The sequence below is a fragment of the Triticum aestivum genome, chromosome 2B (genome assembly GCF_018294505.1).
Source record: "Triticum aestivum cultivar Chinese Spring chromosome 2B, IWGSC CS RefSeq v2.1, whole genome shotgun sequence".
NCBI lineage: Eukaryota > Viridiplantae > Streptophyta > Magnoliopsida > Poales > Poaceae > Triticum > Triticum aestivum.
This window is the reverse complement of record NC_057798.1, coordinates 356,475,041-356,487,322: the sequence shown is the minus strand read 5'-3', so window position 1 is coordinate 356,487,322 and position 12,282 is coordinate 356,475,041.

Genomic DNA, 12,282 nt, shown 5'->3' with positions numbered 1-12,282 from the left:
AACAACACCGGAAAGAGTGAAAACAATGCAAAGTTGAAGAATTTGAAAAACTGAGGAATTTCAAAAACGAAGAAAAACTCAAATTGAAGATTTTCAACTTTGGTTGGTTGCGTAACCCACCATATAAGAAAGCTGATTTCAGACACCGCGTACAATTGTCGTAGGTCTCTGAGAATGAATTCTTCATTAATTTCTTCACACTTAGAGGGTTAGTCTTCATTGATTGAAGAAAAACGTTACTTCGTGTGTTGCACATCTAAGTCATCAAGTCAGCATAAGTGTTAGGATGTGTGTCCATTTCAGAGAACATTCGAAGGTTCTAGGATATTTAGCTCACACCGCAACTTGCTAAATCTCTTCTCATCCAAGGGCTTAGTGAAGATATAGGCCAGCTGGTCTTCAGTGCTAACGTGATCGATGGAGATGTTGCCCTTCAACACAACATCACGATGAAAATGATGACAAATCTGGATGTGCTTTGTCTTCCAGTGCTGAACTGGGTTATGAGAAATCTTGATATCACTCTCATTGACGCAGTAGAGAGGCACATTTTTCACGTTGACGCCATAGTCCTTGAGTGTTTGCTTCATCCATAGTAGTTGAGCATAGCACGATCTAGCAGCAATGTACTCAACTTCTGCAGTGGAGAGTGATACGCAGTTCTGTTTCTTCGAGGACCAACAGACCAAAGATCATCCGAGGAAATGGCATGTGCCTGACGTTGACTTGCGGTCCACACGATCGCCAGCATAGTCAGAGTATGAATATCCAATGAGATCAAACGAAGAGCCCTTGGGATACCATAATCCAAGTGTTGGTGTGTGAGCTAGATATCGAAGAATATGCTTCACAGCCTTATAGTGTGATTCCTTCGGTGTAGCTTGAAATCGGGCACACATGCAAACACTGAACATAATATCCGGCCTAGATGCACATAGGTACAATAAAGAGCCAATCATGGAGCGGTATACCTTTTGATCGAAGTCTTTACCATTTTCATCAGTGCATAGATGGCCATTTGTGGGCATTGGAATTTTGACCCCTTTGCAATCTTGCATGCCGAATTTCCTCAATATGTCCTTGAGGTATTTCTCCTGAGATATGAAAATGCCATTGTGTTGTTGACAAATTTGAAGACCTAAAAAGAATTTCAATTCTCCCATCATAGACATTTGATATTCTTCATTCATCATATAGGCAAATTCATCACTGTATCGTTGGTCAGTACAGCCAAATATGATATCATCAACATAAATTTGGCACACAAACAATTCACCATCATAAGATTTAGTTAAAAGAGTTGGGTCGAGTGAACCGGTTTGAAGCCTTTCTTCATGAGGAATTCCTTCAAAGTATCATACCACGCCCGAGGGGCCTTCTTGAGGCCACATAGGGCCTTATTGAGTCTGAACACTTTGTCAGGATGCTTTGGATCTTCAAAATCTAGGGGTTGAGCAACATATACTTCTTCCTCAAGCTTACCATTGAGGAATGCACTTTTCACATCCATTTGTTGTAAGATATTATCATGATGGTTAGCATAAGCAAGTAATATGCGAATAGCCTCAGGTCTAGCAATAGGTGCAAAAGTTTCATCGAAGTCAATTCCTTCAACCTGTGTGTAGCCTTGAGCTACAAGTCGTGCCTCATTCCTCACCACAAGGCCATTTTCGTCTTGCTTGTGGTGGTAGATCCACTTTGTGCCAATAATGTTGTGCTTGCAAGGATCTGGACATTTGACCAGTTCCCAAACGTTGTTGAGCTTGAACTGATGTAATTCTTCATGCATAGCTTGAATCCACTCAGGATCCAGAAATGCTTCATCTACCTTAGTGGGCTCTGTGATAGAGACAAAAGCAAAGTTCCCACAAAAGTTAGACAACTGTGAAGATTTTGAGCGTGTGAGAGGACCTGGTGCTTCAATGTTATTGATGATCTTCTCGATTTGCACTTCGTTTGCAATGCGAGGACGAGCGGGTTTTCTTCGAGGAATTTGATCCGCATTTTCTTCAGGAGCATTTTCCTCAGCACCATTTTCTTCAGGTGCGCCAGCTCGACGTTCATTATGTTCTGGAATGAATTCTTCAGCAGATTCTTCAGTGGGACTGACATCCTCAGTAGCCTTGAACTTGATAGATTCCTCAGGTGCTGGTTCATCTAACACAAAAGGTAGGTTCTCTCTTTGCGAGCCATTAGTTTCATCGAACCGCACATCAACAACCTTGTGAAGAACGTTGTTGAAGACTTTGTAGGTGTGCGAGTCCTTTCCGTAACCAAGCATAAAACCCTCATGTGCTTTCGGTGCAAATTTAGAATTGTGACGAGGATCTCTAATCCAACATTTAGCACCGAAGACTTTGAAGTAAATCACATTGGTTTTCTCGTCAGTGAGGAGTTCATAAGCAGTCTTCTTGAAGAATTTGTGAAGATATACTCTGTTGATGATGTGGCATGCAGTATCAATAGCCTCAATCCAGAAATGACGAGGTGTCTTGTATTCATCAAGCATAGTGCAGGCCATCTCAACAAGAGTTTTGTTCTTGCGCTCCACGACGCCATTCTGCTGAGGAGTATAAGGAGCAGATAACTCATGAGTAATACCAAGTTCATCAACATAGTCATCAAGACCGGAATTCTTAAACTCAGCCCCGTTGTCACTTCTGATGTGCTTGATCTTCACACCAAAGTTGGTTGAAGCCCTCGAGGAAAATCTTTTGAAGACTTCCTGCACCTCATGTTTGTAAGTGACAATGTGCACCCATGTGTAACGAGAATAATCATCAACAATAACAAAGCCATATAGAGATGCATCATTTGTAACAGCAGAATAATGATTAGGACCGAAGAGATCCATGTGAAGCAATTCAAATGGTTGAGTGGTGGTCATGATAGTCTTTGCTGGATGCTTGGCCTTTGTCATCTTTCCAGCTTCACAGGCTCCGCATAATTGATCCTTGAGGAATTTGACATTCTCAATGCCAATGACATGCTTCCTCTTTGCAAGTGTGTGCAAATTCCTCATGCTAGCATGACCAAGACGTCGATGCCATAGCCAACCTTCTGAAGGTTTTGCAAGTAGGCATACGGCTGGTTGTGGTCCTATAGAGAAATCAACAATGTACAAGTATCCTCTCCTAAAGCCTTCGAAGACTTTGGAATTGTCAGCTTCCATGATCACAACACAACGATATTTGCCGAAGACAACAAGCATATCAGGATCACAAAGCATTGAGACAGACATGAGGTTGTATCCTAAGGACTCGACAAGCATGACTTTGTCCATGTGTCGATCCTTTGAGATCGCAACCTTACCTAGACCCAATACCTGACTTTTGCCTTTGTCAGCGAAGATGATATGCTTCAGTTGCGACGGTGATAAAGGAGCATCCATCAATAGATTCTTGTCACCAGTCATGTGATTCGTACATCCACTATCGAGGACCCACTCATTGGCTTTGGGTTGATCATCCTGCAGATGAATTAGTGCAACTTACGAACTCATATACTTCATTAGTGAAGAATATGACATCAATATCATCAGATCAATTTCATCAAGCAATAGAACAGATAAACAGTATGAGGACGTGTGAAATGAAGGTTCATTTCATCATGATTAGCCTGCGTCCTTTCAGGCAATGTTCAGGTCTCCAACAAATTCCTCAGACGTTTTAAGCACGTCTGGAGACCTGACCCTGCATAAGAGATTAGTTCTTTTTCTTCGCCACCAACATCTGAAGGGGTGGCAAAGAATTCATCACTCTGTGAGCACCATATGAGAAAGGTGGCATAGAAGCCAGTCCACTTAGCTTCACATAAGAGGGGTTAGGGTAAGCATATGAATAAGCAGATAAATTCTTCGAGGACTTATGAACATAATGATTAGAAGAATAATGCTCATATTCAAAGCCCTTAGCTCTACTCTGCGAAACAGAGGGGTTAGCACGATGATGATCATATGAGGACTTTGATCCTTTTGAAGAATTTGATCCACGTGAAGAATTTAGTCCATATGAGGACTTGGATCCATATGAAGAATTTGGTCCATATGAAGAATTTTATCTGGAGTTCCTATTCTTCATAGGTGGTGTCATGAGGACATTCACCTGAAGACTTTCAAGGCAACTTTTGGGAACCCAGACTTTCTTCACAGGGGAACCGTTCCTATAGTCAGTGCCAACATATCTAGCAAATACTTCACCATTCTGATTTTTGAACAGTTTATAGTTGGAGTCAAATGACTCATCAAAAGAATGAGGAGATTCACATGTAAAGCTAGATAAATTGGATGGATCAACTGGAGGTCCCTTTGCAGCAACCCATGAGGTTTTGGGGTACTGCTCAGGCTTCCAATATGTTCCATCAGCATTGAGTTTCCTCTCAAAGGAAATACCCTCTATCCTAGGGTTTCTGTTGAGGATCTGCTTTTTCAGCACATCACAAAGAGTCTGATGCCCTTTGAGGCTTTTGTACATGTCTGTCATGTACAATTCCTTCAGCCCTGCATCATCAACGATACTAGCAATGTCCTCAGATGAGGAATTAGTGATAGCAAAGACAAATGAAGAATTTGTAGCATTAGAAGCATTTGAACATTCAGGTGAAGAATTAGCAGATTCATGTTCAATGCACTTCAAACATGGAGGACCAAATTCTTCTTGAGTAGAGCAGATTTGTTGAGCAAGTAATGAATCACGCTCCTTCTGAAGATCTTCATAATCCACCCTTCGCTTTTCAAGATCTTGCTTTCTTTGAAGAAATTCATAAGAAAGCTTCTTGTGATCAGATAAGAGAGTGTTATGATGACCTTGAAAGTTGTCAAACGTGGACTGAAGTCTCTGAATATTTTCAGTCAAGGTTTTAGTGCGATCCATTTCTTCACCCAACATATCATCACTTTTATCTAGCATGTTTTGAACCTTTTCAAAAGCCTTTTGTTGTTTCACAGCAATCTTAGCAAGTTTAGAGTAGCTGGGCTTGAGGTTTTCATCAGATTCATCCTCACTAGATTCAAAGGAGGCGTATTTAGTTACCTTGGCACCCTTTGCCATGAAGCAATAGGTGGGAGCGTAGTCATCATTGCCTTCATCAGCCTTGTTGGTGAAGCCATTTTCTTCAGAGCTGAAGATAGACTTGCTGACGAATGCAGTAGCGAGAGCTAGGCTCGCCACACCAGACTCGGATTCCTCAGATGCCTCCTCGTCCTCATGTTCCTCAGATTTAGCCTCAGAGTCCATTTCTGATGAGGACATGACTACCTTGGATATGACCAAAAATATTGCATATATGCATATTTGTCAGGTGATTTCTAGTGCAAACTATTCAATAATCTATTTGTGTTATCCAGAACAAAAATACTTCACACACTTTTGTGTTTTGTCTAATTGCAGGTGTATGGGACATTTGTACAATCCACATATGAAGATAAGGAAGAAAGAGATGTTTATTTGCTGTCCAAAAAGTTCTCTCACGTCACTTTTGGCCCAAGAGAAGATAGAGTCCAAGTCTCTCACGTTCTGGATTCAGATTCGGACTGCACAGACATACCTGACTCAAAACGCACACAAGTTTTTCATACGGACTCCGAATTGGGTGGTTCTTTTTTGTTGGAAACTAGATTTCGTGCACTTTCCAACCCAATTGGAATCACCTTCAAATTCGTCCGGAGCGTTGAGTTGTGGACGAAACAATCTGATGCTGCAGCAGAATCCGAGTCAAACTACAAGTCCAAAGGTGTTACATCACCTCCACTTGGGCCCATTGGCCTTGTACGACCTAGATTTAGTTTTAGGCTGCCTTGGGACGTCCTCCCACCTCCTTGGCCGCCACCCCTTACTCCTATATAAGTAGATCCATCTAGTAGCTTTTTCTTGGGATTTGTTTAGTTAAAAGTTAGCCATTGCAACTTCGTGTACTTCGTTTGTGTCCAACGACCAGACCAAGACCGCTTACGGATCCCCACCTTTATCAATACTTCATATATATTCGCAATATTCAGATTGCTTTTATCATATTCTTGCTCGTTCTTCGATTGCTTGCAGGAATAGACCTTCGTGGTCAGGTTGATCGTGCTCCGGCGTGGTCAATAACCTCAGGAGATTGGTTTAGCGATTGCTAAGGCGCAACGTCGTGCACGTTTGTAGTCGGATCGTCAAAGTCGTCTCCACCAAATCGGTAGTATCATCTCGTCGAAAGATCGGGACACCCCGCCTCTATCAATTTCCTTGCCAATGAATGCCCGAGCCTTCTTGGAGCTGCCCTTCTTGTGAGATGAAGACTTCGAGGATTTTGATGATGAAGACGTTGAAGATTTCTTCATCTTCTTTGCGTCATCAGAACTATAATACTTGTATTTCTTCTTCTTTGATTCCTTATCCCTCTGAGGACAATCTTGGATGTAGTGACCCGGTTTCTTGCATTTGTGGCATAGCCTCTTCTTGTAGTCACTGGATGAGGAATCATTGCTCCTTGAGGATTTTGCAAAGCGACCCCGTCTTGAGAACTTCTGAAATTTCTTCACGAGCAGTGCTAATTCCTGGCTCAGTTCTTCAGGATCACCAAGGCTGCTAGCAGAGTCCTCATCTACAGACTCAGAGACTGCCTTGCCCTTCAGAGCACGTGATCTGCCATAGCTCGAACCATAGAGATCTCTCTTCTCAGCAAGCTGGAACTCATGAGTATTTAGCCTCTCGAGGATATCAGCGGGATCAAGTGACTTGTAATCAGCACGTTCTTGAATCATCCTTGCTAGAGTATCAAATGAAGAATCGAGCGATCTCAGCAATTTCTTCACCACCTCATGGTCAGTGATGTCAGTGGCGCCAAGCGCTTGAAGCTCATTTGAGATGTTAGGGAGGCGATCGTAGGTTTGCTGGACATTTTCATTGTCAAGTCTTTCGAAGCGGTTGAAGAGATTGCGAAGAATGTCAACACGAGAGTCACATTGAGTTGAGACTCCTTCATTCACTTTGGACAGCCTATCCCATATAAGCTTAGCAGTTTCCAAAGCACTCACTCCTCTACTGCCCTTTGCTCAGATGGCCACATATTCTTCGCTTGAGAATCGAGTTGCTTGAATCTCTTCACATCAGTAGCGTTTAGAGAAAGTGTGGCTGAGGGAACACCATTTTCCACAACATACCACAGATTGTTATTAATTGCCTCAAGATGCATTCGCATCTTATTCTTCCAGTAGGGGTAGTCCGTTCCATCGAAGGTAGGACACCCAGCAGAGACCTTGATCATACCTGCAGTCGACATAACTAAACCTCCAGGCGGTTAAACCAAAATCACACAGAACAAGGGAGTACCTTGCTCTGATACCAATTGAAAGTGCTTTATATCGACTAGAGGGGGGATGAATAGGCGATTTTTATGAATTCTTCACTGAGGAATTTGCTGGTGAGGAAATTCCTAAATGAAGAACTACTAGCAGCGGAATAAGTACTCAAATGTAAACATAACAGAACACAAGCATGGTCATCATAATGGAATGAAGACAAGCACAGAGTACATAAAGCGTAAACACAGGATAACATAGAGAGAAGACAGACAGACTAAAGAAATTGAACTATGGAAATTGAGAAAGTCATCAGTCAAAGTCTTCAAACAGATATGAACAAGCACACAACAACAGAAATGAGGAAATGTAAAAGTTGAGGAAATAGAACCAGTAAGCTTGGTGAAGACAATGATTTGGTAGACCAGTTCCAACTGCTGTCTCAGTTGTACGTCTGGTTGGAGTGGCTGAGTATTTAAACTCAAGGACACATAGTCCCGGACACATAGTCCTCACCGTATTCTCCTTGAGCTAAGGTCACACAGACCTCGCCCAGTCACTCGTGGTAAGTCTTCAGGTGACTTCCAAACCTTCACATACTAGGTCACTCGGCGATCCACAATTCCTCTTGGATGTTCTAGATCATGACGCCTAACCGTCTGGAAGAAGCACAGTCTTCAAAGGTAACAAGCATCGGATCCACGCAGGATCAATCTCTTCAGTGATGCTCAATCACTTTGGGTTTGTAGGTGTTAGGTTTGGGTTTTCCTCACTTGATGATTTTCGCTCAAAGTCCTCGGAGGATGGGATGCTCTCAAATGACAAGTGTTAGTTTCTCTCGGAGCAGCCAACCAACTATTGGTTGAAGGGGCGGCTATTTATAGCCAAGGGAGCAGCCCGACATGATAAGACATAAATGTCGTTCAATGATATGACCGTTAGGAGGGTAGATATTTTGGGACAGCTAGCGCGTAGCACAACAATGGTCGGAATTTTGACTCTCAAATTCCTCAGGGCTATCATGTTCCTCATTGTGTAGGCAATCCGCACTGGCGAATTCGTAACTCCTTAGTCACAACAAATTCCTCAGAGACCAGAAGAACTTCGTCTCTGTCACTGAAGAATATGACTGAACTGTTTGAGATTTCCGATGGCTTCACTCGAAGGGATTGGTAGGTGTAGGATTTTGAGTTGAGCATCACTTGGAAATTTTTCCTTAGTATTTCCTTTACCCCCTTTAACAGTACGGTGTTTCCTATGACTCAAGAAAGAGAAAATGAATCAGTAAAAACAAAAGTCTTCACACTTTATGTCCCTCTAATGATTACCAAGTCTTCAAGGTCACACCAATTTCTTCACTTTAAAAGTCTTCAGAAAGTCTTCAGAAATCCAAAGTCTTCAGTTGAAGAACTTCATTTTTAGGGGTCGACTTTCTCTGTAAATATCAAACTCCTCATTGACTTATAGACATGTGTACACTCACAAACGCATCAGTCCCGTAACCTATAAGTCTTCAATACACCAAAATCACCAAGGGGCACTAGATGCACTTACATCCTCGGGGCAGAAGGTGAGGTCAGCCTTGGGCGCCGCCCAGCCTCGGGGGCAGAAGGTGAGGTGAGCCTTGGGCGCCGCCCAGCCCCGGGGGCCACCGAGCCCCGCTTGGGTGGCACTTACTTGTTAGTAGAACTGCTTGATGTGGCGGTCGGAAGGTGGTGCCTACGAGCCGCTTAGGAGATCTGCAATGATGGGGGCGCCGGTGCCGTGAAGCGTGCGAGGAAGAGGCCGCGCAGCTCCTCCCAAGAGGCTACAGAGGACTCCGATAGGTTGAGCAACCAGGCGCGCGGTGCACCTACGAGGGCCACGGGGATCTAGTTGGCCTTCACCTTGTCGTCTCCGTCGGCCACCCAAACTACTTCTTCGTAAGCATGGAGGAAGGCGGCAGGGTCTTCCGCGCCGTTGTAGCGTGGCGGCATCTCCGATCTGAACATGGGTGGCCACTCCACCAGCCGCAGGGGGAGGGTGAAACACTACAGCCCCGGCGCTTCTTCGAAGGCACGTGTCGACCGAGTCGATGGAGAAGCACCCGCCATTGAAGCCGACGGTGCGATCTGGCGGACGGGGCAGAAGATCTCCGACGCACCCCTACCTGGCGCGCCAAATGTCGGATTATGGGTTCTGCAAACCCTTGAAAGGTTCGAACTCTAGGGTGCGTGCGGAGATCTCAACCTACCCAGCCTGCCTACTCGTGATCCTCCTAAGCCTAGCACGTCGAGCTCGAAGAGACAAAGAGACACGATAGTTGATCCTGGTTCGGGCCACCTTGCGGTGTAATACCCTACTCCAACGTTTTGGTGGATTGCCTCGAAGGGCTAAGGATGAACTAGTATAGTGGATGAACTGGCCTCAGGAGGTGAGGTGTTCTTGAGCTCAAGAGAGCTGGTGAGGTGGTCAGGTGAGAATGGATCTGATGCCTCTCTATGGTGCTGGCTAAGTCCTATTTATAGTGGCCTTGGTCCTCTTCCCAAATGTTGGCGAGAAGGGACCCACAACGGCCAAATTCGAAAGGGGACAAGTAGTACAGCTTATCCTGACAAAAGTGGTCTTCACCTATGAAAAGCCCCTGGTCGTGACGCTGCGGTGGGCCCGATGATGACCTCCGTCCTGCCGTCCTGGTGGTCTTGGTCTTGCTGCACCAGATTGGAAACCTTTGGCTGATTCCTCGGGACTCCGCGCCTGTCGCTTGCCTCTGTTGCAATGAAGAGGAAACTAGCGCTTTGCGCCCGCTGGTGCCCGCCTGGCCTTGGTCGTCATGGCTCACATCAGCTGAGCCTCGTGAGGTGCACCTTGCATAGAACTATCCGCCCCTCGAGAGCAAGCCTGAAGAGGCCGATCCCCTCGGGGGTCTTGGCGTCGTCCGCCTCGCGAGGCTTGGCCCCTCGCGAGGGTCTTGAGCTGCCGATGTCGAAGCTGGGCCGTACCAGGCCGTCGATGGAGCCACGTGGCAGGCCGCAGGCAGGCAAGTCTGGATACCCCCATATCCAGAACGCCGACATGCCTGTTGATGAAGATATTTTAAATGATTAGTCCCTGATCTTCTTTCGTCTGTATCTTCGCGACCGTAACTCCGAATCAGGTGATTCCAAAGCCCACGTCTTTGCCTTGTCGAGCATGATCTGTTGGCACCATTTTTACTGTTTGTTCATATACTGGAAATGACCATTTTTCCCTTGCCTCTAATCAGCCCCCTTCGAGAGAGAAGTGTTTTCGGCAAATCCTTCCGCGAGCTTTTTGCACTTCTTCCCAGAGACCCCTTCACCCCAGGCAAACCAGGACAACCACTTGCATGATGAACTTGCAGTAGCCATGGTTTCCATTTCAATATTTAATAATTGTTTTCTCGGTTGCTACTTCTATTACCATTTCGGATATGCTTATCTTCATGCTTTGTACTTATGCACCTTGTTAGTATGTGCCACTTTCTAGTATTATTGTCATATGTCATGCTTGTTGGTAGTACATGCTGATGATAGTACTATTCTTTGATGCATTATTACCATTTGTTATGATAGTACCTGTATTATGCATGATCATCGCTATGACATGTTCATCTACATCTAGTGAACTAGTGCTTTATTATTGTTGATGCTAATGTTTCATATGTTAAATGGTTATACTTCCCATAAATGTTCATGTTGTTATCATGTTCATATGCATCATGTTATTTTGATATGACTAAGCTCATTTCTTTTCAAGTTTAACCGGATTAAAATTGAACTTGAACATATGTTGGCTGAGTCATACTGCCATTGAGTCGAGCTGACCAATGCAGCCATAGTTGCTTGTATGGGAATTCCCTAATGCAATCTATTGTCATGCCTCTTGTCGGTGCCTCCAACGAGGGAAGGTTATGTGCGCACGCTACCCTGATCAGGTAGGTGGCCATAAGACTTGTGTGCCCATAGTTGATAGGGACCTTTGTCCCTGTTTAGGACATTTTTGTTTTGCCATGATGGTGGCCGTTGGGTGTCACGAGGTCACATAGGGGCCACCCATGACTTAGCCCAAAGGGGAGTTGGTCGGTGTGACTCGGAGAGTGTCATGCAGTAGATCGGTTTTGTCGGAACATCATTAATCCACCTGAATGGGAGTACAAGGCCATGGGTTCTGTGGTGTGGGTACAGTGTACTAACCTCTGCAGAGTGTATAATCTAGCGATAGCCATGCCCACGGATATGGGCCTAGTTCATAGTAGGTCACACTATGAGTCAATAGTAATAATAACCTGCATTAAAAACCCTGGTTCGATGATGAAAGAAGTTGGCTGATCTTTATGTGATCATGAGAGGATCATAGTGGTATCATGGATACCGAAGTTGGTTGATGTTTGTGGTGTTAGGCGATAATCACGGGTAAAGGTCAAGCTCCTGAGGTGACCGTGTGATGTCCATGATGGTAAGTGATGCATGTGGTGGTTACGATGGTAACCCCGAACAGAGTAAGTAAATCATGATAGTTTAAACATGTTGCATGCTAGTGTCATCTTGTTCATACTTATGCCATGCTCATCTCATATGGTTTTATTTTGTTATGGTTAACATGCTCCTGCCATGCTCATATTGTTATAGTTGTAGTATGTTCATCATTGATTTAAACTATAAATGCCATGTTGTTGTTTGTCTTGATTGCTTTTGGTTGCTGTGAGCTTGCGAGTACATTCAAAGTACTCACCTGGCGTGTCATGCCAGTTTGCATGTCATGCCGTGTTTGCTTTTTTTCTGAGGATCCCGAGTTTGCGAGCTAGGATAAGCGTTCCAGCTAGAGTCCCTGCGGAGTGGAGTTCACTTCCGTCGTCGTTGTTCCGCTACTAGAAGTTATTCCGCTGCTTCGAGCTGTTCTGGTGCTTGCATAGAGCAACCTTACCAGGCTTAGTGTCGCTGTGCCGATGTGATTCCCTGCTATATCAACCTTTTACCCATATCTTTTTTAATAACTGCTGATTTGTT